This window comes from Nesoenas mayeri (assembly GCF_963082525.1).
Source record: "Nesoenas mayeri genome assembly, chromosome: 1".
NCBI lineage: Eukaryota > Metazoa > Chordata > Aves > Columbiformes > Columbidae > Nesoenas > Nesoenas mayeri.
The window spans coordinates 161,389,370-161,405,019 of NC_137541.1; the positions used below are offsets into that span (position 1 = coordinate 161,389,370).

Here is a 15,650-nt window from a genome sequence, read left to right on the forward strand (position 1 = left end):
TACACTAGATACGTCTTATGGAATACGTATCTTCTCTGATGAGATGAATGTACATCCTGAGATCTGATGTGTTATGATATCTGAAAATGAATTGGAAACTCCTTTCTTGATTCATCTGGAAGAAGTCATTGGCAAAATATGTCTGAAAATGTTTGCTAAAATAGAGAAATAAAATTCAATGCATTCCTGCTTTTGGATTTGCTTCAGTGAGCTAGGCTGAAGTTATTTTTCCTTACATGCTTCACAAGAAAGTAGGAAAAAAAAAAGCTATGGTTCAGAATAGATGCAGTATTATGGGAAGAAACAGCTTCACTCTTGCATGCTGCAAAGTAAATACTGTCTGTCCCCTGCTCTTATTCTCCCTTTTTGCCTCCATAACTTCTGAATTCTTTGCTATGTTCAACTCAGCTGCTACCCAGCCAGTGGTTGTAGCATCCCTCTGGGAGACTGAAACATCGATTCTTCTCCTCCTGAACCCATGCTCTCACCACAGCAGGTTGGCATGAGAAGAGCTTTTCATGTCCATCCCGAAAAGATCAGCTGAAAACTTGTCTTCAGCTCTATGGGAGCAGGTGTTGTGAAGACCCCAGGCCAGACTCCAGTCAGACGTGCTCCTGTTCTTACTGTTTGTTGTTGGTAAGCTCATGGCAGCCATACACAAGTGAATGAGGTGCCCGTTTGTATCCATTAATCATATCATGATAACCACATTCCATCCCTGTGCTGGGTCAGATCCTGCTATTTACAGAGGCTATGATACTTAACAAGTCACTTCAGCAATGTGCTTACAGCCATATGATTGTATTTGCAATTTCAAGGCTGAATTTTTTTCAGTCTCACAATTGAATACCTTACCGAGAAGCCACATCTTGAGAAAATCTTCTATAAAAAAAGAGATGAGAGGTGAACAGGACCACCCTCAGCACAGGAAAGACATGGACCTGTTGAAGAGAGTCCAGAGGAGGCTACAGAAATGATCAGAGGGCTGGAACAGCTCTGCTGTGAGGACAGGCTGAGAGAGTTGGGATTGTTCAGTCTGGACAAGAGAAGGCTACAGAGAGACCTTATTGCAGCGTTTCAGTACTTGAAAGGGGCCTAAAAGAAAGATGGGGACAGACTTTCTAGCAGGGCCTGTTGTGACAGGACAAGTGGTAATGGTTTTAAACTAAAGGAGGGGAGATTCAGACTAGACATGAAGAAATTTTTTATGAGGGTGATGAAACACTGGCCCAGGTTGCCCAGAGAGGTGGTAGATGCCGCATCCCTGGAGATGGGTTTCTGAGCAACCTGATCTAGTTGAAGATGTCCCTGTCATTGCAGGGGGGTTAGACTAGATGACCTTTGAAGTTCTCTTCCAACCCAAACTATTCTATGATTCTGTGACATAAAGCAGCAAGACAAAGAGAGATTCCATAAAAAGCATCAATCTTCTCTATGCCCAGCATTTTCTTTCCCTCAGTTACAGAAAGCCAAACCATCTCATCAGTGGAAGTCGATCAAAATTAATTTCAATAAAATATTTTGTGTACATTGGAGGTGAGACTTTGAGTCACATAGTTTTATTTTCTTATAACTTTTTTTTGGCCAACAAATATTAATTCATTTTAAAGCTAAATTAAGTTTTAAAGCTAAATTAAGTTTTAAAGTTAAATTATGTTTTAAAGCTAAATTATATTTTTAGATTAAAAGCAACAAAGGATTTTATGCTAATAAAAAATGATTCATCCAAAAGTAAGTAGAACTGTAACTAATTAGTTTTAAAAAACATGTTTAAATTTTATAAGTTTGTTTAGCACAGAAATTAACTGGAAACTATTAACTTATTTTAAAAAATGATTTATACTCATTTAACTTCTGCCTATTTATCTACATTTTAGCTGTCTTTTCCACAATATTTTATACAAGATTTCTTTCACCTTCAAACAGAATTAAAATCAATATTAGGGGTTAATAAATGACTGATCATATATCATAAAGCTCATGAAATAAAATAAGAAGTGAATATAAAATGTTCAAGACATTCAAACAATAAACTTTTCTATATGAAATCACATTTCAGAAATATGAACTGACAGCTGCTTTTAAATGTTATATTTACCAATAATAAAATATCTTTATTGTTCTGCCCTTTTAAACTTTCTTATGAGTTGCAACTCAAAACAAGAATACACAAATAAAGATCATGACATGCCAATGGTCACTTAGTAGAATTTGGATTAGCCTTTGGAAAAAACGTGAACAGATTAATCGTGGGATGGGCAGGGAACCTGCCTATGAAACAGAAATGGTAGCACAGAGTCAAGGCGGAGAAGAAACAAACAAAAATACACATTATGGGCAGAATGTTTGAACAGAAATAGTTCCTGCTAATTTCATAATGAGGATACACAGCTAATATGGAGCTTCTCTTTAATAAAAGCTCAGAATGACTTTGCCAAGAAGGAAAGGGAATGCAAAGGGGTTAATTACTATTTCCCAACATGATAGGTAGAAAGGTTGGGCCGATGTTTAGGTCTTCTGAATCACTGTCTGGTGGTCATACTAGATTGTGCTGGCAATGGCAAAGAAAAGAGCTATACACTAATTGGTGCTTAGCAGGAATTTATCCCCAGGAGCTAATTTCACTATCTTTAAACTAAGGGTAATAATAACGGCTGCTCACTTCTGACATATGTAACAGCATTACTCTTAAGAGAGATACATTTGACTGGTGTTATCCTGTTAAATGGTGTGTGGCCATTGGTAAACAGATGTAAAATTTTCAGCTGGAAAATGAAAATGGAGAAATAAAGACAAAATTAAGTAAATAGGATCTTTACTCCTGTGTCCTTATTTCTAAAGTGATATAAATGCAAGATATTTAAATTTTGCAAATCTGAACACTCCATTAATTGGAAACAATGAATGTGGGGAATCTACTGTATAGTGACATAAAATTTAATACCAGATAACACTTAAAAATACAAACCTCAAAAATTTTCATTTAACATATATTTTCAGTACAAGGCCTGTGACAAACAGGAAAAAAAAATCAATCCTGACATTACTTTGTCAGGATCAATCCCCATTACTTTGACCTGAGGTGCACCATGTATATGAACTATATGAGAGTTTCTTTAGTACAACAACTCTAAAAAATGTTTTTATACTGCCAAAATGAGAAAGTCCAACAGAGAGAAAAGCTGAAAACGTGAAGTTCCCATAGAAAGGAGGCTGCAGTTGTAGACAGAAGTATCACATTAATTCAATAAACAAATTGCACAGGAAATATTCTGACTTTGTGGCATCATTTTTTCCTCAATAGAAATATTCTCAGACAAGAAGAAACAACTGTATTTAGCACATGGAGTTCAGATACTGGAATTTATATATAGACGATATCAGCTTGTTTTCATGACAGAAAATGGCAGCAGAACAGGCCATTTTATGTGGTATTGTTAGAACAATTGAATACAAGCAGGCAGTGGGAGGCCTTTTTAAGGGCTTAGTAGGGGCTCACCAGTTGTACCTGCTTTCCAGTTTTCCAAGAAACAAACATGGATACGTTTCAGCATATGCATAGCCATCCAAAGCATATATACTTACATACGGACCAATACAATAGGAAAAACAAATGGTCTTGATTTTGACTACATCAGGAGACTTTGTCAAGTATGGCACTTTTATTCCCTCTTCTTCACTCCTTGGATGAACAGGTATATTTTCAGATCACAGTCCTAATTGTTCCCATTGAGGAAAGAAACAGATTAAACTAAAAACAGGCAGCTTATCTACACTTAGCATTTTTACTGCATTCAGAAATATATAAGTTCTCTACTTCATCAAGCAGAAGCAGTGAAGGTAGTATTGAAAAGGGAGAACTCCTTTTTTCCTGAACTGTTCTTCATTGTTTCCTTAAAATGTTTTCTGAGAAAAGCAAAAATAAGCTGTAAGAAAACAAGTCCAGATTTATCTAAAGAAAAAGTGTAAGAACAGTGATGTCTTCTGTGGAAAGTGTTGTACCGTTCTAACTGCTTTGATAAGTAAAAACAAACAAACAAACAAACAAACAAACAAACAAAAAAAAACCACCAGCAGGACACTCCCCAAAATAACAAAGACTTTCCTAATTAAAATGAATGCTGTGACCTCAGTAAAAAATATTAGGAAAAATATATTCTGTGTGGTTGGCTTACACTCTAAGCAGCTGCTCTTGATTCTGTTGGCTGCAAAGGCTGTAATAAAGTTATGATGTATACAGTTTATCTACTGCAAAAAGCTTTGTACATGTCTCCATTAACCCTATATAAATGGAATTTGTAGTGAAAAAGTCTAGTGCTCTACCTCACCTTTAAAAAACCCCATGCATTAGTGAAGTCATTAAGTACTTTTTCTTCAGTGTTTTCGATGGTATTTTTAGAAAACAACGTTGATTGTACAGTTTGCTGCAAAATTTCCTTATAACCAGATGCTCTTTTGAGACCAGAGTCCTGCTGATTGGCACAAGAAGCATCTGGCCAGCTGTCAGGATTGATTTGGCTCAGTAGAAACTGGCAGCAATAGTAGAATGGAGTAAAGCTGCAATTACACTAGGCAGTAACCCTTCCAATTCCAATAGCTGGGAGAAGAACCAAATACCCTTGACACTTGATAAAAAAAGAGCTGTTACAATGCTTGGTTCCTGCATTAGCTAAACCAGACTTCATATAGTTGCTCTAGCGCTGTTTTCAGCACACTACAGAAGTCCTACAAAAGTAAAAAGTGGAAATCTGAGAATTATATTGAGAGGAAAAAAAAAGCTGCACTTCATCCTTGATCCTTTTCACTAGCTGCCCTCTGCATAAGCCTCCGTGTTTTATTCTGTGTCTACCAACAGCTCAGATTTGCAGTGTCCTTGTAAGACAGTCTTCTGGAACTTTTTGGACTTTGTCCTCACAGGACAGAGAACTCAGAATCTCAAGAGAAAAAGGCTGGAAGGAATCTTTCTGCTGCCTTCAGCGTGAGCTGGCATGAACTGCAGCCAGCTGGCATGTGAAATGCTCTGTGGCAGTTTGTATGTGTCACTTGTGTGTTGTCAGCTCACGCTGACATTAACCAGACTGCAAGGTGAGAAGATGGAAGGGGCGAGTGGGAAGAAGAACATATCTATAATACCTCTGTCTGTCACCTTATTCAGCTCCTTCTATTTGTAGGCCATTCTATACTCTGATACCATGAAAGCCTGTATAAGTAGATGGCAATTTCATTTGTAAGACTGCAAGATGTTGAGAGGATTTTAAACTAAGAACAGAGCAACTGCAGACAGCAGGGATGTAAAATACCACTAAATCATCTTTCAGAAATCTAGCTCTGCAACCCAAACCAAAGTGGACTATTTAATACTTATCCAGGTTTCAGTCTGTTGCAGAGCCAATAGCGGCATAATAACCTCATTGAGAGTATGTGCTGAAGTGCAAGAGACTGCAAACTTCCTCTTGTCCTACAGGAAGGGAGTATTCCTCTTTCAGTAGAAAAACTACACTTTTTTTCTGAGTAATGTAACCTGGAGGACATTAAATTCCTTATAGAACAAACAGAATTTTAAAACTCCTGGAAAACTTAGCTAAATATGCAGCTTGGGTAAAGAACAAGATTTTCCCCTTTGCATAGCAATTTTATATCTTAAAAAAAATAGATAGCTTTCAAAGCACAGATATTTCACAGTAGAAGTATTTCCCTGCTGCTATGTATGTAGACTGTTTTTAATAGATGTCTGTTATACAAATAACTGCACAACCTCATACATCTCCACTGAATGTGTAAATAGTACACTAGTATTTTTCTTTGCTGCTATTGAATATTGCTTTTCATTAGAACAGCCTGGACTGTTCTAAAAACTCTTCCTTTACACATCTACATGCATCATTCTTTGACAGTCATGCTGGAACAAGTGTTTAAAAAGTCATCAAGCAAGGTGGTGAACCAGCCTGCATCCCTGAGGTCATGTTAGTGGAGACAGTGTGCTTTGCTGGTTCCACTGACATTGTCATAAAGACTTGGTGTTTTCCGTGGCTAAACATGCAAGTGCTTTGATACTACTCTAAATCTCATTACTTTTATTTATTGGTATTAAAAAGTCAAAGAAAAATTACTCCTGTCTTCTTTACTGCCATCTCTCACTATGCTTATTTACTTTAGCTGCTAAAATGCTTATGGCAGGAAGTTATCATTGCATTTCTTTCTAGGGCAGTACACACTATAAGTTCAAGTTGACTCTGCTATATATCATAACTCAAGTGTAAAGTATGCATGAAAGACTTCCCCAGACTGACAAAAATTAGCATTATCTTGAATGAATGGGACCTCTGAGCTTTCTCCAAGTAGTGATTAGTAATACATGTTCAGAATTACCTAAGACTGAATTTTAAAAAAAACAAAAACCAAAAAACTTAAGGCTGGAGGGCACTTCTGGAGGTCATCTGGTCCAACCATTGCTGCTCCAAGCAGGGCCACCTAGAGCCAGTGGCCCAGGGCTGTGTTCAGATGGCTTTTGAATAACTCCAATGACGGAGACACCACACACAACCTCTCCAGGCTACCTGTGGCAGTGCTCAGTCACCCTCACAGTCAGAAGGTGATTTCTGATGTTCAGAGGGAACCTTCTGTGCTTCAGTTTGAGCCCATTGCCTCTGGTCCTGTCACTTGTCACCAATGAGCAGAGCCTGGCTCCCTCCTTTCTGCACTCTCCCTTCAGGATTTTATATACATTGATGACATTTCCCCTGAGCCTTCTTTGCTCCAGACTAAACAGCCTCAGATCTCTCAACCTTTCCTCATATGTGAGAAGCTCCTGACCCTCAGTCACCTTTGTCACTCTCTTTACTTCAGTCTCTCCAGTATGTCCATGTCTGTCTTGTACTGGGGAGCCCAGAACTGGACCCAGCACTCCACATGTGGCCCCATCAGTACTGAGTAGAGGGGACTGATCACCCCCCTTGACCTGCTGGCAACACTTCTCCTAATGTAGCCCAGGATACCATTAACCCTCTTTGCAACAAGGGCACATTACTGGCTCATGTTCACCTTGGTGTCCAACCAGTACCACCACATATCTTTCTACAAAGCTGCTTTCTAGACGGTTGGCTCCCAGCCTATGCTGGTAGCTGGGGTTGTCCTTTCCAGATGCAGGACTTTGCACTTCTCCTTGTTGAACTTCATGAGGTTCCTGTCAGCTCATTTCTCCAGCCAGTCAAGGTCCCTTCAGTTGGCAATACAATCCTCTGGCATATCAAGCAGTCCTCCCAGTTTGGTGTCATCAGCAAACTTTCTGAAGGTATACTCTGCCCCATCATCCAAATTATCTTTAATATCCTCATACAGAACATGCTATGTATTTGAAAAGCACTATCATAGGATTACTGCAAATGTTACCACTGTTTTATTGTTATCTTGAAACATAAGGATTCAGTGTAATATATAGCCCATAAGAAAAGTTCAGTAGATTTAGAGTATGTAGTTGTATTTAGAATATTAAAATTATTACAAAAATGTAATACAGTAATTTGAAAAATCTGAATAAATCTCTTAAAGGTTAACAGACAAACAAACATGTCAACCAAAATTACAGAGCAGCTGGATGATCTGTAATCTGTTATTGGTCTCAGGTTTTACAGAACAACATAAATGTGTATAGGGGACAGAATACTATGACCTCTCTTTTCTAGAGTGGATTCTATTAAGCAAAGAATAAAGTGTCTGTTTGCACCCTCTTAATGGATTTAAACCATTGGATCAATAGTAAAGGATAAAACTAAACCACTTAAGAAGGTATTGCATTAATAAAATCCCTTGCACCTGTCTCTGTAAAAGAGGATAAACAGAACAGAGTTTCAGGGGGTGATTAAAAGAGCATCAGGTTGCAGTGAAAGGCTTAAAGGGGACAAATTAGCCTTTGCTGTACATGGAGATAAGGCAAAGGGCTGCAAGGCTGAGCTACACATTACAAGCTTTTACAGACAGATTAAAAGGTTTTGGGTTTTTTTTAAAGATGCCATGGGGATATCTTATGACAAAATATCTTGAGGCTGTTTATACAACTAATAAAAAAGATGGTAAACTGCTGTGCTGGAGCTACTCTTAGGGCTGCTTGTTGATCTTATTTATTGGAGCCAGAACTATACTTGATTCATAGTTGTTCTTGTATTCATTCTGTGGAATGCCTACTGGGATATGTGAGGAAAAATATGAAGATTCAGTACGATTTTATTGCATTTTAATAATAAAATGTACAAGTAATACTTTTACAAGCTTGTTAGTTTATAAATACGATCCTCCCTTTCTCAGGCCTCAGTGACTGAATCTTTTATATTCATGCCCTTCACACTCTAATTCATTCTCAGATGGCAGCTGTTCTCAGTTTTCACAGAGCTCTGGGCCTAAGAGGCCATTATGTCACCTACCGTCACTTCTTGGAGGTGGATGTCCACACACTTTCTCTCCTGTGTTGTCATGATAGACTAACTTTCTGTTGTTATAGCAAATAAGTGCTAAAGAAGGTCTTCTTGACTATGTCTATCACCAAGGGTCATTAGGTAAACTACAGAATAATAGGTCTTTGCAAGTATTTAAATATGGTTATTAAAAAAAAAATAAACAAACATAAAGTGGTAGTCAGCTGTCAGTTTACACTGTGGATGGAGGATATCAGTGAAGTTCCATAAGAGTTTGTATTGGGCCTCATATCATTCAACATATTCAAAAATGACCTAGAAAAGAGGGTGAGTATGACCTGGGAAAGAGGTGAAAAGTGAAGCCAAAATGTTGCTGACAATACTAAGCCATCTGAAGTGGCAAAGACCAGGGTCAACTATGAAGGACACACCAAAGGACTTCATGGGATTGGGAAAAAAATAGCTAACAAAATACAGTGTAGGTGAATATAAAGTGATGTCCATGAACAGAAGGCAAAGAATCATCTTCCATGCTGAGCTCTGAGTCAACCACTATCAATCATAGGAAAGATCTTGAAGTTATAACAGAGAAAATCATGAAGATATTAGATGAATCTCAGTAAAAATAACTACTGAGTTATGAAACAGAGTATAAAATGAAGAATGTTATTATAAAGCTGTATAAATAATTTTGCTTACTGTGTATGGTCCAGGTCCGCAGAAAACAAAAGTATAGAGAAGAACTGGATAAGGTTAAGAGAAGGGCAACAAAGAATACGAAATGTATGAATCAGTGTCTATACAAGGAATAAATAAGTAGTCTGGGACTCTTCTGCTTGAAAAAGAAATGACTGAGGGGGAAATGATAGAGCATGTAGAGAACTGATCTATTGTTCTCTGCCCCTTGACAGAAAAAGAACTAGCAGGCATCAAATGAAGCTGTCAGCTGTCAGGTTCAAAACACAGTTACAGATAGACTGTGCAGCACCTTGACACAGAGTGTTTTGGATGATAAAAATGTAAATGGGCTCATAGGAAGACCAGGCAAATTCATGTCAGAAAAATCCGTACAAACCATTTCTGCCTCAGGTAGTCTTGTAGGCTAGAAGTATTACCATATGCTGCTGTGTTTTTTCTCTGGACATTTACTTTTAGTTGCTGTTGGAAACAAGATCTGGTGCTAGTTTAACCTTTGGTTAATCTTGTTTGATGTCCTGGTATTGCCCCAGTGTTGCCAAAATCTACAAAATTTTACAAGACAGCTACCATCAAAGAATGAAGACAAAGAAGGTATTTATCAAAACCAAAATAAAACTCGTTTTTTTCTTCCCTTCTGAACTATCTTCAGTGAACTGTTTCACCTAGAGCTATCTTCAATTCAATTTATTCCTATAGGATTGCTATAAGGATAGAAGTTCATGATCTAATGTAGGTAATTACTATTACCTAGACAAATTTTTCAGTCAACTACATTGTATTGTAGAAATCAAACATCTTCTAACTTTAACTGTAGGTAACATGGGAGAGCACAATCTTAGAAAAATGACTAAGTGGCAAGCAGAGGGCATGAGATTCAACCTGCCCTAACACTAAAGGTTCAGATCTTTACGTGTAAGCTATATTTGCCTAAGTTACCATTATAGTCAACAGACTCAATACCTCCATGAGCAGTAAGGGAATGATTCAATCAATGGGAGTTTTCTTCAGATACACAAGCAAAAGCATCTCATGCCATTTGAAGTTCCCAAAAGAATTAGCTCAGAGATGACAGGTGTCATACTAGACCTACAACAGAACTGTATTCTTCTGGACTCAGCTGTCAGCATGCATGAAAGAATCTCAAAACTTTAAGCAACTTAATCTCATCCTGCATGCTTTCCTGAGGATGAGGTGGTCAGTCTCTACAATCCATCAACAATCTCAAATTACAGAGCCATGAACTGCACATAGTACTCCAGCTGAGGCCACATCAATGCTGAATACAGAGGGACAGTCACCTCTTCTGACCAGCTGGTTACTCTGTGTTTGTACATCCAGGATGCAGGTTGCCCTCTTGGCTTCCAGGGCACACACTGCTGACTCACACTGAGCTGCTGCCAACCAGCACCCCCAGGTCCCTTTCTCCAGGGCTGCTTTTCAGCCACTCCTCTCCCAATTTATACTTGTGCCTAGAGTTACTCCATCTAAGATGCATAATCCAGCATTTGGACTTGTTAAATTTCATGTCATTGATAATTACCCAATGTTCCAATCTATCTAGGTCCCTCTGCAAGGCATCTTGTCCCTCAAGACAGTGAACGGCACCTTCCAGTTTGGTATCATCAGCAAACTAGCTAATGGTGCCTTCACCCCTTGCATCCAGATCACTGATAAATATATCAAACAGAACTGGCCCTAGAATGGAGCCCTGAGGAACATCACTGGTGACCACTCCCCAGTCAGATGTAGCCCTATTCACTATAACAACCCTTTGAGCCCTGCCATTCAGCCAGTTCTTCACACAGCAGTTACCGTATTAGTAATGTAAACATTTGCAAATAAATGCAAAAATAGACAAAAACCTAAAAGCTGTAAGTCTAAACATCTACAGTGCACTTATGGTTAGCATAAAACTCTACTGTGATAACATAAAATGCATTTTCATATTTCAAAATTCATTGTAAATACTTCAAATGTACTAGAAGCTACATGTAATCAAAATGGTATTTCCTGAAAATGAAGTAAGGAGAGTTGTAGTGGTTGCTGGCAGGTTAGAATAAACCATAACACATTCAAAATGAAATAAAGACAGATATAAAAGCCATTTCATAATTCAGTAAGCCATTTGTAATGAAATACGTGTCTTTTAAATAAAGAGACTGCATTAGTAGTAGTTAAAATGTTAAAATTATTCCTGTCTGTAAATCTGTTCTGTTATACGTGTTTATAAATGTACTAGCTTTTCATAAGTCACTAACAGACAATCCTTTAAGACACTTTGATAAATGTATTTCTAATTTAAGTGTATTATCTTCTGCAGTTAAAGCAAGATTGTTTCTTGTGTAACATTTTAAAATGGCATGATTACTTGGAACTAATACTCCTTATTTTAGAAATCTATGTAATATGAAACTTGTAACACCTTTTTGAATTATTTATAACAAGGACGATAATGCAGTTGTAACTTGAAAATAAATATTTTTTCTGTCATAATTTTCATTGTCTGAATCCCATTTGTAACTTCTTAAGGATATATAGAATGATGATAAATTTTGAGATTCTGATCTCAGGATACACTGGAATATCTCCTAGTAATTCCTTATAAAAATACAGACTGTTTGCAATGTTCTGTATTTGGACACACTATCTTCCCTTGCCAAAGTAATAAACCCACAATATTTATAAAGCTGCCTTGAGAACCTTGGGAAATGATATAGAAATCTGGAATATGTCACATTTTATTAGGTGTCTTTGCTGAATATACCCTCCAGTTCCTGTCTTTTTTTTATGGCATGTTAAAATTTATGGCTTTACACTTCTTTACTATAGATACTGTATATTAGTAGGCCTGGAGAAGTGTTTTGTGCATTAGAGAGGATGCAGAATTTCAGGAACTGGATGCTGTGCAAATGCTTCAGGACTTTATTTCTATTACATGGTTGCCCACTGTGGGAAATAGATCTTTGTTCTGACCAAGTCCTTGAAGTGTTGAAATGCTGTTTGCAAAACCCCACATGTGGAGCTCTGCAGACACAGAAGGTTGCCTGCCAGAGCCTCCAACCAACAGAAGCATCTCAGAATTAAGACCAAGGAACTTGTAGGAGTTTAAGGACACAAAACTGTTATAGATCATGCTACCAAAAGGTAACATATCTTATGTTTGTTGCACATAAGATATAACATTATCTCATGGATTGCTTTCCCCTGTCATTTTCCATCTTCTATTTTCTTTCTAGAATCCTTTTTATCCTTGTCTCAGGGACTGTGAGATAAAGGCCACAATAAGGCAAAGAAGACTGAAGGAAAGCTTATACATTTTGAAAAAGGTGTCGCTTCTGTTGTACAGAACAACACTCACGTGTTTTTGTTTTGTTTTGTTTTGTTTTTTAAGGAACATTTCATCAAATATGGCAGAAAAAAGGGGTATCGCACAACTATAAAATGTGGGTTTTTTTCCCATGACACTTGTACTTTCAGCTCTATTCTTTGCTAAACTATCATAACCCAGACCTGGTATACTACTGGTTTTATATATTTAAGTAATTTTTAATAACAGGATTTACTTGTTGCAGGAGCACCTTTTTTTGTTCTGTACTTCTAGTTTCCTTTAATAAATTGCACCTCTGATCTTGTTTCCATATACTAGGTCAAAATTATATCTTCCTGATTTCCTTCCTCAAAGGCCACTGAAGAAAATGTAGAGGGTTCATAGCTTTCCTGTTGCCCTCTGAAAAGTGTACAGGGGCTAACACTAGTATTTATATCTCTAATATATTGAACAATAAGAGAAGTACCTTTCCTTTCAGCCTTCCCTCAGTAAAGACTGAAAATTAAATGACAGCAAAGCGATTCCGATGAATTTTATTACCAGTTTCACCAGTACAAAATTAGCATAAGGACTTCTCGTTTATTTTTCACTATGACAGCAATTTGGGAAAATAATTCCATACTTCTGTCTCTCTTTAGACAGCTTGGACTGGCTATGTATCTCTGAGTTATGAATAATGTTTTTTTTTTTTACTTACATTGCTCTTTCCAATGGGAAGATATAATAAATGACAAAAATGCACATTTGTCTTAGCATGATCTGCAGCTACTTGAATCCTAGAGAAGGAGGGGAATTAACATTATTTTGTAGAGTCTTAATTATGGCATAATTTCATGTTCAACTCCTACAGCATCAGGCACTACTGTAACTATATACATTGCAGCCCTTTTATGGAAGGAAGGTGGAAGGTGGAAAAAAAGACCCAGATACTTCTTTTTTTGAAGTGATTATTTTTTTTAGGGAAGCAGGCATTAGAAAATTTCAGATTGACTAAGCTCCTCTTTAATGTAGATGATGACGAATAATTTGAAGCATATGCAGGGTGTTCATCTCTAAAGACCATACGTACCCTAATGAGACTTAGAGAATTAAACACAAAGCTAAGAAAACAGTGAAGGGCAGGATTCATCTCATCTACCCTCAGAATATCTATTATAGACATAATGTACGTCATTGACATCTACATGTGAAGTAATTGTTTTGATTCCATCTATATTCAGTGAAAGAAATTCTTCTGGTCACAATTCATGCTATGCTAAGATAATAGTCTCCTGACATCTCTGGCTAGATGATGTGAATCCCATCCAGTCAGTCTCATTAAAAACGTTGGTGCTCAATGTATCTAGTTTAAGAGGAAGACAAAGTAATGTGGAGAACAAGTAAGTAAAGGAGTAAATAAAATTTTAAAATAACCTAAATTACCCTCAGGAGCATTCTCTACATGTTTTGCCTCAGCATGTGTGAAAGCATGCAAGCTGGCATGGGTCAAAGCTGTTGAGGAGCAGGGAAACAATTTAATTGTGCAGACAATCAGTGGACAGTGCTTGAGCCTGTTCTCAGGCCCTGATTTATATACTAGTACAGACCTAGCTAAAGATTCTTCCAGACTAGAGCTAGACTCCATAGCAGTTCCAAACCCATTGACAAAACAAGAGACTTTGAAGTTAGGACACTGAGTGGATCTATTGATACCTCCTTTCTTTGAATGCAACAAACTGCAGCTAATACAGATATGGAGTAGCCTGTACCCCATCTCCAGGGTATGGACTGTTTCCTTAAATCCATACAAAATTCCTTTTGCAATGTCCCATTTCTTGGATTTTAACAGTGTGTTATGGAGGATGACAGTTTAAAAGGTCTCCACACATTTTCTATTACGGATTAATTCTTCTTGATTATCTGAGGTACAGATCAGTGTAATCATAGACTAATATGAGGGAAAAACACAATTGCAACACACAGACAGATTTGGTCTGGTCCTGTGTACCACCTCACAAGTAGACTTGAAAAGGATAATGACTTATGGCAATGTTATATTTTTTCCTGACCCTCAAACATGCATTGAGGAGAAAAAAGAGGTTTTCATTTCATGATGAATATATGCCAATGGCTTCTTTTTGGCAATTGGACTCTCTTATTGTTAGTAATGTGGCCTCTCTTTTTAGGAATGGACTTAGGGTAAATCCAGATATTTGAATAACATGGTGTTACTACATTCTTTTGGATGCTTCTAATACAAAGATATTTCTCTCAATTTCATTGACCTTATTTTGCAACTTTCTTTCCCTACTTATGCACTCTAATTAAAAAGAAACCAGATATGTATTTGGAAAATATTAATGACTAAACGATATTTCTATTTGCTCAATGCCAAAAAAAGTAGATAAGGAAGAAATACTGCTAGAGATAATTACCAAATTTCAATATTTATAGAAACCAGGCACTTAGTATATAATAAGACAATTCTCAATGTGCTTTGATGATGATGAAGTGCCAGTTTTCTGTAAATATTGAAATAAGGTAATTATCACTTGAACTATTCATTATTTATCTGGTTTCAGATCATAACGAATACAGTAAAATTTCCATTTTTTCCTAGGATTGTGAAGTTAAAAATAGATATTGTGTTAACCTTTTATATATATATATTTTTTTTTTTTTTTCTGCAAGCATCTTGCAAAGTATCTTACAAAATGTAATGAGAGAGAAACTATGTACACAATCAAGGAGAAATTTGTCAGTTTATTCTTGAAGACAGTAGGCTTCCTATAACATGAACAATCCAATAACTCTTTAATCTCTGATCCTGCAAACACTGACATCCAAAGATAAATCTATTTGCCATTTATGTACATAAGCCTAGCAAAATAATTGCAGAGGACATGTCCTGAGTCACTGATTTCTGTACTTTACACACCTGTGTAATTACATTACTCAGTCTAAAAAACATCTACACTCTTTTTAAAACCAACTGCCTTTGTTAACTCTGCTAATTTGATGATAAGGTTGTTTCAGAACCTGATTTTTCAGAAAGGAATCTTCTAATTTACCCTTAAAATTAATCCTGAGTAGTTGATAAATGTTTGTTCTCGTGCAAGTATTGTTAAACACATATGCAGATATTCACAATAAAAGTCTTGTACTGTGCAATGACTATGTATTTTCTCTGTACTTTATATGGTTTTAAACACAAAAATACTTAAATACAGCATAGC

At 36.9% G+C, this 15,650-nt stretch overlaps 1 protein-coding gene across 1 annotated transcript in view; it reads right to left on the reverse strand.

Annotated features, from left to right (window-relative positions):
• The window catches only part of GPC5 (glypican 5), a gene marked incomplete at both ends in the record, with an annotated part of 657,041 nt that overhangs the window by 102,466 nt on the left and 538,925 nt on the right, over nucleotides 1-15,650 (reverse strand). The window lies entirely within an intron of this gene.